General features: G+C 42.2%; 1 long non-coding RNA gene across 1 annotated transcript in view; it reads left to right on the forward strand.

The window, feature by feature from the left end:
- Nucleotides 1-17,470, forward strand: part of LOC309863297 — a 311,338-nt gene that overhangs the window by 281,962 nt on the left and 11,906 nt on the right. The window contains exon 4 of the long non-coding RNA XR_014310975.1: nucleotides 14,105-14,204. This is a non-coding gene — a long non-coding RNA (uncharacterized lncRNA). The remainder of the gene's footprint in view (nucleotides 1-14,104; nucleotides 14,205-17,470) is intronic.

Below are 17,470 nucleotides of genomic sequence, written 5' to 3' on the forward strand. Positions count from 1 at the left end.
ACTTAATCTTGGAATTTCTATTTGATTTAATATAGATTGACAAACTTGGGAGAACTGACAAGCTCCTAAAAACTTTCCTTTACAGAATTGCTAGGGTTGTGGTGACGTACTGATCTAGCCTAGAAGTTGTGTGTTAAGACCAGGTGGCAGGAGTAGATGGACAAAGAGAGGCAGTAGAAGGGATTATAAAGGAAAGCCAGAGCTTGACAGTAAAATGGTCCAAACAAGTTTTGTTCAGAAACTATTGCAACAGGGGAAAAGAGACTTCCTTCTAGAGCTGGGTTCAATCCCAGATATAGCGTGGACAAGTGGAGATTTATTGCCAAGGAGCAGGGTGGTAGGGTCACTGGATGGAAAATTACTGAGAGAAGCATGTTGGGGAGGGAGGCTGGGAGGGTTCTTGTGAAGGCAGGCCAGGATGATGAGACACCAGCTGGGGGATGGTGGGGGCTGAGCCACGTGGTCCGACAGGGAGGGTGATCAGATTTTGAGGGTGGGGGTTCGCTCTAAACAGACTTAGCGGTATTCTTGCTAAAACTGGGTGACACCGGCCCAGATGAGGATGGATGCCAAGGTTGAGCACTTAGAGGAGCCTGATTAAAGTCTAGTCAGTCATGGACTGAGTCTTTGTCACTCCAAAGATCTGTGCTTTTTGCTTTAGTTGGACTAGGCTAAGTACATTTTGGTTAAAAACAATTTTTTTTTTCTTTCTTTCTCACTGACCTTTGTAGGTGGTGGGAGAGATGAGAGTTTGTTAGACAGTCACTCCTGGAACCTGGCTACTATGGGCTTCAGCATCTACAGTTATACTTTCTGGAATAATCTGCCCCCTTTGGTTACCATGGCGGGGAGGAGACCAGAGAGCTGTACAGAGGGTTTTCATTGCCTCAGCCCAGCAGGGTACATGCCACTTCCTCTTACAGCCCCTGGGCCACAGGCGGAGGGGTGTGGTTGGAGAGTGTGTGTATAGGGGGTGCTGAGTGAGAATCCCTGTGTTCTCTACTTATAGGATGTTTCTTATAGTTAATAAAACCTATTTATGCTTTTGTGTATGTTTATAATTTAAAACCTATCTCAAGCCTCAAGCAAAAATAGTTACATGGAATTTCCTTACTGCAGGTGCAAAAATGTTGAAATAATGGATATTGAAATCTATTTCCAGGATTTTAGTGTCCTTTGGACTTCAGAAAACACTTTGGAAGGTGATGACCTCATAGAATTTTTTTGGAGTTATCTTCTCCTAAATTTGTTACCCTATGGAAAATGAGTGAAGAAAACCCTTTGTGGGGCTCTTTTACTAACAGCCATTGGACATATATAAAAGGAACTGGTTGCCTTTTAGTAGTTTCTTAGCAAACAATAGGGAAATTTACTAGTTATTTCAGAGAAATTAGTGAATAAAGTGGCGTGCAGTGCGGACTAAGCTAACTCTGGCAATATTGGACATTTAAAAGGTCAAAAAAACCTCTATTATGGCAAAAGGAAAATTGCAATTATGTAAATAAGGGGTTTCACTATATTACTTGTGTTAATCTCTTATCCCCAAAGGAGTAAATGGTTTTAGTGTATGGTGTACAACACAGAGCCATTAAGTCCATAAAAGCAGTGTTTAGTGGAAGAAATAGAAAAGTCTAATTTAATTTAAAACTGATGCATCATGGGGAGCATCTGACTTCCCAATATCGGTGCTCCAGGGCCATGACTGCGGAGCAGATAAGCGTCCCCTGCTGCAGACAGAAGCTAGGAGGCAAACCCAGGGTGAGCCCTGCCAGACCCCCAGGGCAGGGGTCCATATTATGGTGTGAATGAAGCCAAGCCGTTTTCTTTTGAACCCAAACACATGAGGATGAACAGAAACTTTCGATACCCAAATGTCAAGTCGGTTAGAATTGACTAGTTTGTTGAACAGCTGAATCAAATTTTACAAACTCGGGCTCGTTTGGGGTCCTAGATTCCTTCTCTGCATGCTGATTTTCAAGCTGGTGCCCATTATGCTGCTCATATTAAAATGCTATGAAAGCAAAGCATTTTGTGTTGAGTAGTTGAGCAAACTCTATTATACAGTAATTATACTATCAGTATAGAATCTAATTTTATATGGAGGAGGGGGTTTTAACCAAATGAAAGAGGAAAACTCACGAACGGTGTTTTTTCATTATCACTATGGGATGGTAAAATTGCAGAACTATGCTAACTGGGGAGGCTACTTTTCAGCCTGTTTCTACTAAATAAAATTAACTCCTATTCTGCTGGATTTTAACAAACTGTAGCTGCTCAAACAATGGATGGAGATTCCAAGAGGTTGCCTCTCGTAGCTGCATATTGAGCATGCAAAAATGTCTCTGTCAATGACCAATCCTAGGCACGCTTGCTCCATTATCCATGCTATTTTCAGCATCATTAAGACACAAGGCCTCAGGGTTACAAATGAGTAGGGCCATCTTAGATCTAATTCTCGCTGACAGTGGGGACGCTGGAAGATGAGGGAGGGGGAGAGGAAGACCTAGTTAGCTGTGTAGCCGTGGTATCAACCGAGATAACTCAAGTTACTTATGAAGTAATAAGATTGGTTGTATCATTTATACAATTTAATTAAATACTTATTAAATGCCTACCATGTGTAGGGCATTCTGTTAAGGGACTGTGGATGAGCAAGCACAGGGTCTGTACTTGGGGAATAATATAATCTATCATTCACATTTGTTTATTGATTGCTATATACGTATGGAGAATTACATTAATCACAGAGACAGGAATTATCCAGTGTATGTGTTATCTGGGCTCTTTATTGTTCCTTTTCCTCTGACGACTTTACAGCTCACTTCCACCTCCTCAGGTAGAGAAATGGGAAAAAATAAACAGAATTTGCTAATTTGCTGCTTTGTTAGCAAACCTGGAACGCTGGATGCTTTGGAGCAAGAAAGTATGCCAGTTAGGAATTCCAGACTAGCAGATTCTCGTTTGTCTGATGCTCTTGACGGATAAATAATATATGTATCCATTTGCTATATGCACAGTATATGTGCAAAGACATTCATATATACAAATATGTGAATATTACGAATATTTATGTAGTAGACATCCTGCACACACTTAGGAGTGTGTGTGCGCATAATGTCTGTGTTCTGTTACAGCCAACACAAGACCAGGAGCAAATCCGGTAATCAGATTTCAGTCTGCATTTCCATGCAAGAGGATGATTGCTTGTTTGAGGCTCTGCACTGGGACGCAGGGCCAGCCCCATGAATCTGTAATCCTTCCGTGAAACATGTGGCTTGTGTAATAAAACACACTAGGGGAAAGCAGATTTTCATTGTTTTAGTATGTATTAATACACTGATATATATAGGAAACCTTAACAAAAAGAGAAAAAGCCCCTTGATAAGATAAAGTCTGAAACTGGGTGAACTCATTGGCTCCATTGCCCTTTTCTGGCAAGAACGATGCCATTTTTACTGGGTGTTGTTTACTCTGGGTTCTGCCTTTCTTTTTCAAACTTGAGAAGGACAACTCCGCTTCCAATGGGATTCTGGCTTCCCAGTGGGCCAGAGTCTCAGGGCAGCAGGTGCCACCCCTAAAGACAGACCAGGGAAAGAAGGCATGGCTACTCTCTGCTGCCTTTCTTTCACGCTGGATGACTACATCCCCTCTAGAGAAAGAGCTTCCTCCTTATACCCAGGAAAATTATGGGGAAGATTCTCATTGATTTTGGATCACATATCCATCTATTCCTCAAACGAACCTTAGGCCCAGCCCTCTGGGATAGGAATAGCCCCATGTAAACCACATAGAATGGATCCTGCACAGGAAAAAGTGGTTGTGTGGCCAGAATAAAGGAGGCGGAGCAGAAAAGCTTCTCACATTTACAAAAGTACTTTGAAAAATCACGTAAGAATATATTAACGTTTGATATTTTGATATATGCATTGATTTCTTTGTCTTCTATAGATTTGAAATATTGCTTAAAATGTGCAGCAACTCTGTTACTGTAGCAATGTGTAAGCAGTGGGCACTACTTTACTAGTTTTCAGTGCATACAGAGTCAGAGCTCTTACTTTTCCAATTAGTAGCTCAAATACCCATCTGCCTTTATGAACAGAGATTCCAAGCCCTCTCTCTTGGACTTCTTATTGGCCCTGATTTGTCCAGAATGTTCCAACATTAACTTTGACCAAAGAGAGTCCCTACCTGATGTCTATAGAGATTTTCTCTTGTCATTGCTTTCATTACCATATGGTGTCACTGGTGAAAGCTGTTCCTGCACTGTCCCAGTGATGTCTGTCCCTTCCCTGTGCTGGATCCGTCGTATGACCCTTGCCAAGCCTCAGTGGACATGTCATGGGCTCCAGGGTTCCAGCTCACACTCACAGACACTCTTCACTAGCACGTGGCACAGGAGAGAATGATTTCCAACTTCAGTCTAACCCCGTGCAGAAGTTGGCCATTTTTAACAGGTCTGGGGGTTGACAGGATGGATAGCAAGACCAGAAGATCCTGTTCCTGTGAGTTCTTTCCAGGAAGACTGGGAGTCTTGACTCTAGACTTGGCCATGGCGCCCATCCTTGCCCAGTGCTGTCTGTACTCTTGAGTCTTAATTAGAACCTGAGTAATTTTCTCTCAGAAGTTTTCAGGGTTCCTTAAGCGAATTGGTTTATTTTTTCATATATAAAGGGAGGGACTGCCTTTCCTTCCCAAGCTTTGGGAGGGGAAGTTTTTCCTCAAAGCAAGGGGGTACTTTTCAACTCTAAGTTTTACAAAACAGCCAGGCTACTCTTCCCAGAAAAACATCAACATCTTCCCCCAAGGAGACTTTCTCTTTCCAGATGGTAAAAGCCTGGTGTAATTATTTTAAAACTCTCCCTCCCTGGGCATCCTGTTAGCACAAATGTAAACCTGGATTTCTGCCTCAAGCTTGCCCCTCCCAATACGTTCTCATGTTTATGAATGAATGGCGTCTCTTTTACTCAGATGACCAAAGCAGAAACCAGGGAGTCTGGTTTGGCTCCTTTTTACTTCCCTATTATTGCATTCAAGCAATTAGCAAGGCTTGTCCTTTCTATTCCCTAAATAACAATTCTGTCTCATTCCTTCCCTCCCCATTCCCACTACTTGAATTTATCCTCTGGATTTCTATGATGGGTCCTTCTGATGTAGTGTCCACACTGCAGCCTGGACGTGTACTGGAATTCAGATGTGACCCTGTGACTTCCCTATGTTTCACATATGGATGCTTCCCATTGTTAGGCAGAATTCCAGAAAGAGTTCAGCATCTTTCTCAGCCTTGTCTCTCAGTAGTTCTTTCTTTACAGTGTTTGTCCACCCATACCAGAGACCTCAGGCTTTACTGAGCTCTAGGCTCTGATTTTTGGACCCATCACATGGGTATTTTACTCTCTAGGAACTTGCCCTTTCTGTGTGCTGTGTGCGTCCACCTAAAAGTTCAGATTTGTGACATGGCCCAGCCTGGATTAGATGCACCTGCCATGGATCCTAAATGTTCTCCACCATGTCCCCACACACTGCCTGTCGCTCCCAGAGGTGCATGGTGGGCATGGAGTACGCATTTATTTAAATAGTAAATACTTTAATAGATATTTGAAGGCAGCATGGTCGGGGCAGGGGGTAGTTTTCAGCTGGAGTCAGGGGGTGTGAATTTTGCCACAAGTTCTCACTCCCTGGTTGGTTTTCATGTGAGATGCTACCCTATTTTTCCACCTGGATGAGGGATCACAGCCTGCTGGGAGAGATTTGGGTCTTCCTCGGTGGGGCTTCTAGCAGAGAGCTGGGCGGCTGGCGGGAGCACTCAGCAGCACTTCTTGAGGAACTCTCCTATTTTCTACCCATGACACTGACTCCTGAAGGGAGGCGTGTGTGCCACACAGGCACCAGAATATGACCAAGTGCACTGAAGGCTCTGAGTGAGATGACTGTTGATGCCAACTCTGAATTTCCTGCACCCTGGAATTGAAATAATAGTCCCAGAGGTAAAAATTCTACAACGGGAATAATGCTGCAAGCTGATAACACGAACTTTCTGACCCAGGGACGGTCTCTTTTCCTTCTGAAAACCATATTTCTACCAATAACATTCAGAAAGCAGCTTATCTGGGCTGGGGTTTGTGTGATTAGGTTAGACACGGGGTATGCTGGCGGTGGCTATTTGTACTGATTTTCTCCTCTTAAAAAATGCATTTAGAAAACTCTTTAGTTCCTGTAAAGCAAAATATACATCTATTTTTTTTTACAGTGCATTTTTAAAATGGCAAATCATAAACTACTGACCTTAAGAGAAATTCAATAAATCATTAAAATGCTGCTGCTTGCAAGCCCAGGCCTGACTAATTCCTCACACTTGGCATTATCAGATACATTAAGACTTTAGTCACTCTTACCAACCACCTAAATATTGCACACTGTGGCAGCCTTCTGCTAAATGTAAGCCTCTGAATCAAGGCGATAGGATTTTCTTTTGGCACCAAATGTATTATTTATGTGTTTGTTTTCTGGGGTGGAGGGGGTGGAATCCAAATCACTGGTTTCTCAGCAACGTGTGCATTTGCAGAGAGGCCTCCCTGCGGCAGGCTGGCCGGAAGGGGCCCCTCACACAGACGGGAAGTGACACCTGTTTGCTTCTGCCTTTTCCCCCCTCAACTTAATTATTCTTACCTGAGAAAATGATAGAAGTTTAACAGAGCCAACATGAGGTCTGGTCACCTCAGACTCCCGTATCATTTGGGATTGGATATGAAGAGAACATATTTTACTTTTACAAATATTTTACCTTGTTTTGTTGGTGGCAATTTTTAAACTTTGGTCTCTTGAATTCGCGAACGAATCACTTCTCCCTGGGACAATTCAAAAGATGCGGGTATATCTGAGGGAACAATGAAGTCTTCTCATGTTGCTTCTTCTGCCGCTCACATACCGCCATGTATTTTCCCAAGTCTTTCTTTCCTTAAAGATTTTATTTACTTATTTGTCAGAGAGAGAGAAAGAGAGAGAGAGAGCACACACATATAGAGAAGCAGGCAGAGGGAGAAGCAGGCTCCCTGTTGAGCAGGGAGTTGAAGTGGGGCTCAATCCCAGGACCCTGGGATCATGATCTGAGCTGAAGGCAGACACTTACCCCACCGAGCCACCCAGACATCCCTATTTTCTTAATTCTCATTTTTTTGGTGATTACCTAAACATAGGCACATATATAGATTTGCTTTTTCTATTTAAAAATGTATAATGTACTAGACATACTGTACCATAACTTGCTCTTGCTTATTTATTTATTTATTTATTTATTTTAACTCCACATGTCTTGTATTTTCTCCAGTGGTCCTTGACTCCTGCTCTGTTCTATGAATTCAGTACCTGTGGACCCTCGTATGTTTCTGGGTTTGCTACTCCCATTTCACGGACTCCTGTTTTCTCAGACTAGATTTGTAGACAAAGGTGGCATCATCTTTCAGTGCTTAGTAACTGATAATTTAGAGTGTTGGTTTTTTTTTTTTTAATTAACATATAATGTATTATTTGCTCCAGGGGTGCAGATGTGTGAATCATCAGGCTTACACATTTCACAGCATTCACCATAGCACATACCTTCCCCAATGTCCGTAACCCAGCTACCCTATCCCTACCCATGTCCCTAACCCCAGGCAACCCTCAGTTTGTTTCCAGAGCTTAAGAATCTCTTACGGTTTGTCTCCCTCCCAATCCCATCTTTAATGAACTCTGAGGGCTGCATCTCACTTGAATTTAAATAGACCCATTTTTGTGGACACAAGCTTTGGAGACACGTGTTTTGTATTCTCTGGCTGCTAACCAGTTACCACACCTTATGTGCAAAGCTCAGTATCTGTGCAACCAAAGTGAAGCAGACCATTGTGCAATGACTCAGATCATTCAGGGAGAGAAGGGACTTCTGCCTGGGTGACTCAGGTGATCCTGGCTAGAGAAACCTTTTGAGGGATGGAGCTGTTCTTTCCTTATTAATGTTTCAGAGCCATGTGGGTGAACCCTTGTGGAGGTGGGATGGACTTTGTTGGTGGGCCAGAAAACTTTGTAGAAGCTTCTCAGGTGATTGCGAAAGTTACCTTCTCTCTTTGAAGATTGTGGGTACTGAAAGAGATGAGGTAACCAGGCACTGTGATGCAGGATGGGAAGGCACCGAGGAGTAAACATACCTAAGATCTCTGCCTCTTATGGCATACAGTCTGTATTCATTTCCTAGAGTTGTTGCAACCAAGTGCTCCAAACCAGATGGCTCAAAACAGCAGAAATGTATTCCCTCACATTTCTGGAGGTTTTGAAGTCCGAAGTCAAGATGTCTTTAGGGGCTATGCTCTCTCCAACGCCTCTAGGGAAGACACTTCCTTGTCTTTCCCAGCATCTGGTCACCCCAGGTGTTCTTGGTTTGTGGTGGCAAAACTCCAGTCTGTCTCTGGCCATCTTCCCTCCATGTCTGTGTCTTCATAGGTGTCCTCCCTGTGTGTTAGGGGCTGTGAGGAAATTTGTTTCTTCTAATAAGGACAGTATAATTAAGGCCAACTCTAATGACCTCATCTTACCTCATGTAAGTCTACAAAGGCTCTAGTCCTAAATAAGATCACATTCATAGGTATCAGGGGTTAGGACTTTACCGTATCTTCCTTGAGGGTACATAGAGCAACCCGTAACAGAGCCTAAGTTTTTACTCCAGTAGGTCAGAGTAATGTTTTGTCTAATCATCTGAGAAACAGATACAAGATCACAAGGGGAGAAAGGATACAGGGGAGAGACAGGGTGCTCCATCGTCTCTCACATGGGATTAGACCTGGGTAGGATTCTGGCGGAAGTATGCTTCAGCTCAGCAAGTATCAAGTAGGTGCCCTGAGAGAAAGAAGGGTGCAAGTACCAGACTTGTGTGAAGGGAGAAAGGGGCTGTGGTGAGGATTGTGGGTGCTTAAGAGGTTAACCATGACCAGACTGGGTGGTGCAAGGAGGCTCATCCTAGGAGAAGCAGGAAGCTGTCGAAGCGTTTAGGCAGAGGGTGACCTCATCTGATGTGGATGGCACAACCAACACTCCAGCCAAAGTGTTGCACAGTGACGGGCAAGACAGACAGGATGAGGGTGCATTAGTCACATAGGAAGCTCTAGCAGATGAGAGGGGATATAACTTACACTGCAGAGGTTGAACTGGAGATCTACAGGAAGAGAAGATTTAAAAAAAATATATTTGGAGAATAGAACAAAATAGAAATTGGGGCTTGATTAAGACATAGTAAGAACCTTACCAAGGACAGCGTGGACGTTCCTGCCCTGGGAAGGCTGGTGGGGACTCCAGAGAGAAGAGGCCGTGGGACATGGTCTGTTTTAGGGGAGGGAAGATTGTGAGGACAGTTTCCTTTGAAGTGAAATGAAGACCTCCCAGTGGAGATGTCAAGCAGGCAGTTGGATATATGGAGCCCAGTTCAAGGCAGGTTACACTTTGTCCCATCACTGAAATCTCATGCAACCTGAACCGAGAAGTTGGGTAGGGGGCTCTGGTCTCCCCTTCTTATGCTCAGGGGAGGATTCTAGGGCCTGAAGGCTGCCCCAAGCCAGTTTTAAACTACATAGAGGATCCCTTCCTTTTAGCCATATGAACTGTAATTTCGGTAGTTATCACTGGACAGTGTTTGGGGGGACTGCAAATAAAGAAGAAAGCCCAGTGAGCGGAGTCTTTTAGACAGGTTAAGTGAGGGGACAGACATGGCACACAATTCAGCAAATTTTAATTTTTCCATGACATCATCACTAAAATAAGAGTGAGTAATTAGTTATCTGTAATCACTGTTTGGTTTTTGTCATCCGAGATCAAGATTAAAATAAATGCTCCTTTAAAAGGCGAGTGCAGTATCACTTCCTTTGACCTTAGAAATATCCTCTCAACCTGAAACAACTTTGTTTCCCTTTCTGTATTCTTGAAAACATCTATTTTCTCTCACCTGTAAAACTTCTCAGCATTTTCCCTCAGCTTCCCTGGGAAGTACTTGTAATTGGGTATTAAAAATGTAGCCCTTTCTGTTGCTGCTTGAATTCATCCAGGCTCTGGGGCCCATGGCTTCCTTACTCAGCTGTTGTGCTCAGATCCCACTAATTAGCTAGCTCTCTCCTGGAAGAGAGCTCATTGCTTTTTCTTGGGGCTGATGTCACCCTGTTGTGGGAAGCTCTTCGCTGACTCTTACTCATAGAGCCTCTTTCTTGCACACCACCTTGCTCTGATTATTCAGACTTTTTCTAAGACCAGAAAGCTGATAATGTATCCCTTTCTCTAAACTCTGGCTCTAATCCTGAGAAAATTTCTTTCCAACCAGGAGAAAATTTACCTTAGCGACTAAGCAACTAATTAACTCAATTAACTTTTCCCCTCCTCCTTTATCAATATTCAATTAACATGAAATCACTTGTTTGTTATGCTCTGTAGTTTTATAACTTTCTGAGCAAATAGTTGAAATGGGTGAAGGGTTACAGAGGAGGTAGGTAAGGAATGTTTCAGGGCTGAAAATATGCCAGTGAAGACACAGAACAAGAAGACCCTTCCTTCATTCCCCTGCCTTCCGTTAGCATGTTTTAAGACCCCTAGGTATACTTTAGATGCAACTGTTGGGAAGAGAGGGGACAGGGACAGAACTTTGAGGTGACTGGGATGAAGTTTCTGGCATTCAGCAGAATGAGGCTCAGAAACAGAAATAGGTAGATGGAAGGAAAATAGTTACTTTTTTTTTGTTTTTGTTTTTGTTTTTCCAGTTTATGGACAGAGGTTCATATTATAGTTGTCAAAGATAATGGCAGATAGTGAAATGATACCTATCAAAATCGTATATTTTTTACTTTGAAGATCAAAAAGTAGAACGTGGTCTTTCCCTAAAAGAACTGGAGGAGAAGTGAGGTGGAAACCAGCCTTTACCCTCTCCCATTCCTGCAAGTCGGTTTGAAAATCCACATATTTTCCTCAGCTTCTCCAAATGTATAAACAAGTTGCTCCACCGGGAATTCTTGAGGCTACATCCAGGACTGTGTTTGCTTTTTTAAACCTCCTTATCACCTGCCTTAGACAATTTTTCTATCCTGCACGTGGTGTGTGTTTCTTATCTATGATCAGCCGTGGGGATTAGACAAAATGAATTTGTTTTATTCTGTCAAATTAATCATTTAGGCAGAATGAGTGAATTAATATAAAAATCAAAATCATCTCAGTGACCCTTGTTGGGTGCTTACTATCTGTGGTTCTCTGAGTATTTCGATAATCTTATTAGGAATGCCTTAGAAAGTAGGTGTTATTATCCCCATTTTACAAATGAGGGAATTGAGATCGCAAAATGTTGATATCTTGGCTAAGGGTCACACACATATCACCAAAGATGTGGGGTTTAGATCGAGATAGTTTAATGCCAAAGACATTTACTCAGTACTAACTAGGCTGTCTACCTGAGCAGGGAAGAGGAATGATTTTCCTACTTAAGCACATTCCTTCAATGCCATGTCCGGAAATGCTCTGACCTTGACCAGTTATCAAATAAAGCTGATGCTTCTAGAGGTGCCAGTCAAGTGTGTATATAAGGGGCTGATCTTACATAAAATCCCAAGTGGTAAGAGCTCTCTCTCTCTCTGTCTTTCTGTCTTTCTGTTTATTGTATAAAATAACTAGGTACACACTGTTTGTTTATAAGCAGCTAACCTTGGGACTCAGCTGCCAGGTTTAGCAAATACAACGATAAGGTGCCCAGTGAAATATAAATTTCAGATGCATGATGGAAAATGTTTGGAGTAAGTATGTTCTGTGCAGTATTTGGTACATATTTACAGTTAAAAAAAAAGTATTTGAAATTCAAATTTTATTGGGTATCTTGCAATTTTATCTGGCAATGTGTAAAGACTGACATTTTCTCTCTCTCCTCTCTCTCTCTTTTACGTACACACACAGCTACCAGCTCACACACTGTGATCAGAGCAGTGTCCAGGAGGACATTCTTTGTGTGTGTGGTGGGGGAGGCTTGCCTTCAGCAGGTCATTCCTGGCAACCCTGCTTTCCCACTGGGAACTCTGTGGTTGAAAGCTGCCCCTGGTGAGCTGTGCTTAGCTCTCCTCCTTTCTCTCGGTCATATTTCCCTTCTTGACCCCAAACATGCCAACCCCTACCTTCACAGTCCGTACCTGGGCACGTTCCAGGCTCAGAATGTTGGAGCTGGAAGGACTCAAGGAAAAGACAGAGAACACTGAAGATCTCATGGCCAAAAGAATCACGTTCTCAAGGTGACACAGCTAGACTGGAGGCAGAGCTGGCACTGGAACGGACTTCTAGTCAGGATTTTTTCTACCCTGGTCGCTCTGCTTACTACACTGGGAGATCAAATTTCTGCCTCCTGCTTACTTCCACAGTATGTTAAGAAGGGGTGCTTTCCCCCTTCTCTGTTGGGGATGATGATGATGGTGGTGGTGATCATGGCAATATTTGATTTTTTTTTTCCAGTCCTAGGTGCTTTACCACAGTATTTCATTGAGTCATTACATTAGCCAACAAGGTAGATCTATCTTACTCATTGTTGGTCCACTAGCTTTTCCTGCTGCTAACTCTGTTTCACTCTCCCTAAAAATACCCCCCAAACCAACAGGATTCATTTTAAAATAAGTTACAGTAATTTGCAAAGACAGAGTTGGGGAAGTACGAATCTGTGCTTCTTAAAGCCGACAACTCTTTCTTGGCTTCTTGTTTCCAAGGGGTGGGAAGATACTGCAATTGGGGAGGCAACCTATCTAATTCTGGTAGAGATCCAGTATACATAGCCCTCAGAGACTTCCTGAGTTTCCTCCTTCCTTTTCTATAAATCCCAGCATGTTTTGCAACCACATTTATTTTACTGCTTTGAGGAGGCGGGAATATCTGGGAGTGTTTCCTTTAAGGAAGGATGAAGTAAGAATATAATGCAAACACTCAGAGGAATTTCCTTTATTTTTACATTTGGAAATAGTTATATTTGATATGATTAATTTGGAAAGAGGTTGTAATTCATTGGCATAATCTAAGAATATAAAAATTACTACCATCTTTTGAGCACTAACTATGGGCTAGACATGGTGTAAGATATGTTACCTTATCTATAGTTCTCTCCACAAACGTGGAGATAGGAGTTATTATTGGAATTTCTCAAAAGAAGAAACCTGAATCTTTGAGAGGTTAAGGAATTTCCCCAAGGTCACATAGGAAGTGCTAATGTTGCTTATAGGACTTGTAAATCCATGTGCTTTCCCTATGTTACTGTTAAAAAATTTTTGTTTGGGAAATACTTTACATTATTTCCTCTTAGAGTTTCATATGCCTACCAGCATATTAAAGACTCTAAATTCCTGTAACAAAGAAGTCTATTTGACTTTTTAACCCAGCGTTTGCATATAGAATGTACATCTGTTAATACCTTAAGAAGTCTCTTGTTTAGACTTACTTTATCCATCCCAATGGTACATTTAGGATTACAAAGGATTTGACACAATGCCACTTCAGGCGCAGTTAATGACCTTAAGAGGAGCTATTTACAAAGTGAAAGAGAAAACTAAAAGGCAGAAAAAAATACAGCATTTTGAAATATCTGAAATGCTGTCATGTGAAAGAGAGATTAGATTGTTTTATGGGTCCAAGGAATAAAACTAAAACCATTGCATAAAAGACACAGGAAAACAGATTTTGCTTCTACTTAGGTTCTCACAGTCAGAACTGTCCCAGAATAGACAAGACCACCCATTATTGGAAGTGACAGGCCACAAGCTCCGTGGCTACCTGTGAAAATGGCATTCAAGCATCAACTGTGGGCTTGAATTAGTTGACCTTTAAGGGTTTTGACAATTAGGATTCTGTTTTTATTTAAAATGGTTAATTCTATCCCAAATGTATCAACTTAATGATGAGCAGTTGGTCCAACAATTTATATTTGTATAGAAAATAGCCGATTGCACAATAAACAACAAATTATATGCCTGATTTTTCAAAAACTCTGTAATTGTTTTTGGCAGCACATACTGCAGGATATTGATGTGATGTCCACATTTTCTTCCAGAGATAGACATTCATCTTTGGTGTGTGTTTCTCTTCACAGGGGATTGGTCACTGACTTAATCAGGGCCCTGGGATTGGTTTCAGGACCAGTGCTGATGGTGCAGAATGGGAATGACTTTCCGTGGTGTTGGTGTGTCAAGGTTGGTGCTTTTCTTCTTAGTGATAAATGTGGGAGGATCGGTCTAGGTTAGCACATGAAGTTTTAAACCTCTTTGTTATATTACTTAAGGAAACCCACATGAAATTTATTTATAGTGTTTATAATTAAACATGCCAACCAAACTCTCAGAGAAGAAATTGTGAATGCATTAAAACTCTGTAGTCCCTAAGAATGTAAATGCCTACCATGACCTGAAATGGTACAATGCCTTCTGGGTGCAGAATATTTGGGAGTTTTTAATGCAGTTTATGGAATATAATATTATGGTGATGAGCTCGATTCCATTAGACAAGCTACGAACGATTTCAAAGTCAGGAAAGATGACTATTTTATCTGCCTGCATTATAAAATCATGATAATAACCCAAGCTACAAAACAAAGTATATTTTTTCTATTTATGTTGTGTTTGTTGCCTTTTGTGTTTTGATGTCTGCTGATCTGTGCACAATCAGTAGCAGGCACTAAAGTTAAAAAAAAATTATGAAAAAGCCTTATGTAATCTCAGTGCCAGGTTTTCAACACTGACTCCCCTTCTGAAGGAAATTTAATTCCTTATTGAATATCTGAGGGTCCCTGGAGAGTGCTTTCTTGTCCTGATCATCCCTTGTCACGGTCTCCCACTCCCTACCCTCCCCACGCCTGGGAACTGCTGTCCACACTCCATTCTAAAGGTTCTTCTTACTCACCCTGTGCCCTGCTCCCACCAGTAGGTGGACATTTTCCAGCCCCACCCCCACCCTTCTGAATTAGAACCTGCATTTCAGTGAACCATCCAGGGATTTTCCCCCACATTAAAGTTCAGGAAGCTTTGCTCTAGGTCACCTCTTAACATCTCATAAAGATGTTCTTTCCTGTCCTTCCTTGTCCCAAGTGTGGACCAAGGGCTTTCTTGCCCCTGTTGTATTTAATGTAAATACAACTAAAGGTTTTCAGGGACCAAGGAGGATATACAGCACAGAAAAACCAAAAAGTAGATCTAAGACACCTCTGCTCCCCAAGCTCTTGTAGCATTTTATAGGCTCGTGTAGTGCCCATCTCCGTCGGTAAGCCTTAGGCTAACACTGTGTTCTTAGGGGTGCTTGGTAGCTCAGGCCAAAGTCACCTTCTTCATGTATTTTCCCCTTAAAACATCAGGACTCTAAGTCAGAGTCAGCCCCCAATTAACATCATAACCATCTTTGTCTCCTGTTTATCCCTATTGTCTTTTTGTGTCTTATGGTTTTTTCTTTCTTTTCTTTTCTTTAAAGATTTATTTTGAGAGAGAGAACATGAGCAGGGTTTGGGGGTAGGGATTGAAGGAGAAGAAGAGAGAGAATCTCAAGCAGACTCCCAACTCCCTGCTGAGCATGAAGCTCAACACTGGGCTCAATTTCAGGACTCTGAGATCATGACCTGAACTGAAACTAAGAGTTTGATGCTCAACTGCACCACTCATGTGTCTCTCCTTTAGAGTTTTTTACTTTATTCAGTTTCTCTTTAACTAGACTATTCCCATACAAAAATGTTTCATATGAGATACTTGAGGCTGGGCACTGGCTTCATTCACTAAGTACTTTTGGGGATTTTTATATGTCTCTTATTATGCATTTAATCATATCACATTTGTGATGTGGTATTTTATTTTATTTTATTTTATTTTATTTTATTTTATCTATCTGTCCATCTATCTATCTATCTCTAGATTTTGTTTATCAGAGAGAGATGGAGCCAGAGCCAGGCAGGGGGAGCAGCAGGCAGAGGGAGCCTGATGTGGGACTCCATCCCAGGACCCTGGGAACATGACCTGATCTGAAGGCAGACACTTAACTGACTGAGCCACCCAGGCATCCCTATTTTTTATTTATTCTTTAAAATTACTTCTATTTTAAAGTCAATCAGGCAACAGATAATAATTGAGCACTTACTTACTATATGCCAGTGAGTAACACAGAACCCAGCCCCGAAGGAGCTCGCAATTCAGTACATGTCCAACTGCCTCATTTTGTGACAAAGATACTGAGGCTCCAAGAGTTTAAGTGTCTTGTCCACAGTCATCTGGCTAGAAAGGTCACAGCCAGAATTGAACCTGGTCTGACTCTGAGGATCATGCCCTCCTTATAACGCAGGACTGAACTGTACAGCCTATAGCTTCTTAGCCAATGTTTGTGTAGTGAGTAATGAAGAATTTGTTTGGAAGAAATATGTTTATAAGCTGCTTGGGTTGGAAATGGAAGCCTTAGGGCCATGCTCAAAGAATAAGAGATTCTAACTGTTAGATTAGGGAAGGATCCTTCACCCCTTAGAAGGAAAAAAAAAAAGAGAGAGAGAAAGAGAGAGAAAGAGGTCATAAATCAATGATGGAAAGGAAGAGAAAGGGGAGCCAGCAAGGAGGCCTGGGGTAGACCCTAGGTCATGTCGGTAGTTTGTTTGGTTGTTTGGTTGTTTGTTTCCTTCTTTCTCTTTCTATCTTTGTTTCTTTCTTTTTCAAGATTTTATTTATTTATTTGAGGTAGAGTGTGAGCACAGAGGGAGAGGGAGAAGCAGACTCCTCGCTGAGCAGAGAGCCTGACCTGGTACTCAATTCCAGGACCCTGAGATCATGACCTGAGCCAAAGGCAGATGCTTAACTGACTGAGCCCCCCGGACACCCCAAGTCAGTGATTTTGCCTCCTGAAGCTACCAGCCTGTCTGCTAAAGTATCTAGGAGTGCTTGATATCATTGAAGCCAGATCCTCAGAGGCCTGAAGTGACATAATTTGGAAAACCTTCTTTCTGGGAAAGGGAAGAAGAGCCCAGAGCAAACAGAGGCAGGCTCTTAGAAGGGACTCTGTGCAGCTGAGAGCCTCTGAAGTTGAAAGGGCCATCAGCTCCTCCGCCTTAAGGGAGATGCACCTCTGAGAGGACCTGGCATATTAAAGGGCATGTGTGGAGTAGTGAGGGGACTTCGTGCCACATAGTTGGAGTGGAGTAGAGACTGTGCTGCAACTGGACCTAGGAACCTGGGGTGGGGGTGGCATAAGAACACAAATTCTTGTGAATTGGCAGAAATTTGGAGAGGGCTTTGGACTGTCTTACAAAGTTGCCTGGGGTCGGGGTGGGGTATGTGTTCTGGGGTGGGGTCGGGTTAAGTCAGTCTTACTTATCTTCAGCTCTCAAGATACCCCTTGCTATCACCAGAGTTCCTTTCTAAAGTACATTAACAAATGAAATGCTATTTATTTTCATGGCCTTGGTACTTGAGTTAAATTGAAATACTCACTGTTTTAA

This window comes from Mustela nivalis, assembly GCF_964662115.1.
Source record: "Mustela nivalis genome assembly, chromosome: 1".
Taxonomy (NCBI): domain Eukaryota; kingdom Metazoa; phylum Chordata; class Mammalia; order Carnivora; family Mustelidae; genus Mustela; species Mustela nivalis.